We start from the raw sequence: 2867 nt of genomic DNA, 5'->3' as shown, positions 1-2867 counted from the left end.
AGAGAGTTAGAAACATCGATGAGAGAGAAACATCGATCCGCTGCCTCCTGCACACCCCTTACTGGGGATGTGCCCGCAACCAAGGTACATGCCCTTGACCGGAATCAAACCTGGGACCCTTGAGTCCACAGGTCGACGCTCTATCCACTGAGCCAAACCGGTTAGGGCTAGAGATGGGTCTTAAACCAGCTCCCATGGGACATTAAAACTCAGCTGAAGTGAACAACACTTCACTACTTCACATTTTTACTTTTTATCTTTTACTTAAGAAAGAAAAGGAAAAAAAATTTTTCTTTTTTGTCTTTTTATTACTATTATTTATTATTATTATTATCTTTTTTAACATTTTATTTTTTTCTGGATTAGTGTTCTACATTCTATTTTTATTTTTTATCATTATTTTATTTTATCTCATTTTTTCCTTTTTGCCAACCTTTTCTTCCTGACTTCTCCCTTTTTCATCCTGTTTCTCTTCTCCTGTTCCTGCTTTAGTTTTTCTATCTTCTTTCTTTTTACTCCTTGTTAAAAATTGATCTTATTTATCTGCCTTATTGGTGCATTACTATTATAGTAGTCTCTGTTGGCTTACTCATATATCTAATTTCCTCCCCCCTGCTCCAAGTCCATGCACCCTTCTCTTTTTCTTCACTAGCCATTTTTTTATGCTTTTGTTTTTCTTCTCGCTTTCTCTCTTCTTCTCCTAATTGCTTAATTAGTTTCACTCACCAAATTCAAGCCTATTTGCTCTCTACTCTATTCTTATTTTCCAAAAATAGATGAATAGATAGATGATAGATAGATAGATAGATAGATAGATAGATGATAGATTAAAGAAAGGGGAAATTTTTTATTTATTTTATTTTTTATTGATTGATTATTTTGTTTTTTACTTTTCTTCTTATCCACTCATTCTCTTTCTACCTCCACTGTACTTAAATGTGGCCATTCCCCCATTCATTCAATTCCTTTAACTTACCCTCTGGAAATAAGCTCTACCTCTTCAGATTCTATTCCCTCCCTTTTTTCTGGGTATTTGTAGTTTGCATTTTTTGGTTTATTTGTTTGTTTTGTGGATTTTTTGCCTTACATACATATATTTTTGCCCTTCTTTTTTTCTTCTTTTCTCTCTTACCTTTTTTCCTTTTCTCAATATCATTTTTTGCACTCTTTTCTCTCCCAACTTCTCTTTTATCTGGTGGTTACCTTTATTGGGGTTATAGGTGTCAGAAATACATTTGTGTTTTGTTTCTGCTGTGACATATCTTGTCAAATTGTATTTTGTGCCTTTCAGTCAAAGTGGTAGAGAGTGGGCCATATAACCAGACACCCTTAGAGGAGCAAAAATGGGGAGACAAAGAAACAGCTCCCATACAAAAGAAAAAAAGGAATCACCAGAAAAGGAAGTAAACAAAATGGAGGCAAGCAATTTGTCAGAGAAAGAATTAAGAGCAATGGTCATAAGGACGCTGAAAAGGATGGAAGACAAATTCAACAACGTGTGTAAGAATCAAGAGGAAATGAAGAAGAACAAAAAGAAATGAAGAATGACATCGCTGCAATAAAGAACAAAATAGAAAGCATCAACAGTAGACTAGAACTGTGGTCGGCAAACTGCGGCTCGCGAGCCACATGCGGCTCTTTGGCCCCTTGAGTGTGGCTCTTCCACAAAATACCACGTGCGGGCGTGCGTACAGTGCGATTGAAACTTTGTTGCCCATTCGCAGAAGTCGGTTTTCGGCCTGGGCAAGTCTATTTTGAAGAAGTGCTGTTGATATTTGGCTCTGTTGACTAATGAATTTGCTGACCACTGGACTAGAAGAAGCTGAGGACCACATCAGTGAGCTAGAAGACAAGGAAGGAAAAAACACCCAAACAGAGGAACAACTGAAAAAAAAAAACACTTAAAAAGCAGGGGGAGAGCCTAAGGGAGCTCTGGAACAACACAAAACGAAAGAACATCCTCATAATAGGGGTGCCAGATGGAGAGGAAGCAGAGCAAGGAATAGAAAACCTGTTTAAAGAAAAAATGACAAAAACTTCCCTGATATTGGGAAGAAAAATACTCACACAAGTTGAAGAAGCACACAGTCCCAAACAAGATGAACCCAAAAAGACTGACACCAAGACACATCATAATTGAATTGGCAAACACCAAAAACAAAATAAGAATAGTAAAGGCTTCCAGAGAGAGACAGAAAGTTACCTATAAGGGATCTCCTGTTAGACTATCAACTGACGTCTCAACAGAAACACATCAGGCCAAAATGGAATGGAATGAAATATACAAAGTGATACAAAGCAAGGGATTGAATCCAAGAATCCTATACCCAGCAAGGCTATCATTCAAAATTGAAGGTGAAATAAGGAGGTTCATAGAAAAAAAAGGGCTAAGGGAGTTTGTTCCCACCAAGCCAGCAATGCAAGAAATGCTAAGGGGACTGCTGTAAAAAGAAGAAATTGGAAGGGCAGAAAGAACATAAGCATAAAGAATAAAAATGGCAACAAACAGGCACCCATCTCTATATATGAAAGCCTAAGGGACTGAATGGCCAAACGACCAAATGACTGAACAACTGGTCAACCAGTCTCTATGATGCTCACTAACCACCAGGGGGCAGACGCTGAACACAGGAGCTGACCCTTGGTGGTCAGTGCACTCCCACAGCCAATCTCCCATGTCCCCTCCCACTGGCCAGCCAGCCAACCTCCCACAGCCCCTCCCCCAGGCTGGCTGGCCCCATGGCCCCAATCAAATGGCCAGGAAACCTCCCACGGCCCCTCACACCCAGCCAGCCAACTGAGGTTCCTCCCCCCAGCCAGCTGGCACCAATGACCTTGATTGGGCCGGTCAACCTCCCACACTCCCT

Source organism: Myotis brandtii, unplaced genomic scaffold (assembly GCF_000412655.1).
Source record: "Myotis brandtii unplaced genomic scaffold, ASM41265v1 scaffold179, whole genome shotgun sequence".
Classification (NCBI taxonomy): domain Eukaryota; kingdom Metazoa; phylum Chordata; class Mammalia; order Chiroptera; family Vespertilionidae; genus Myotis; species Myotis brandtii.
The sequence above is the reverse complement of the archived record's forward strand: the minus strand, read 5'-3'. Positions refer to the sequence as shown.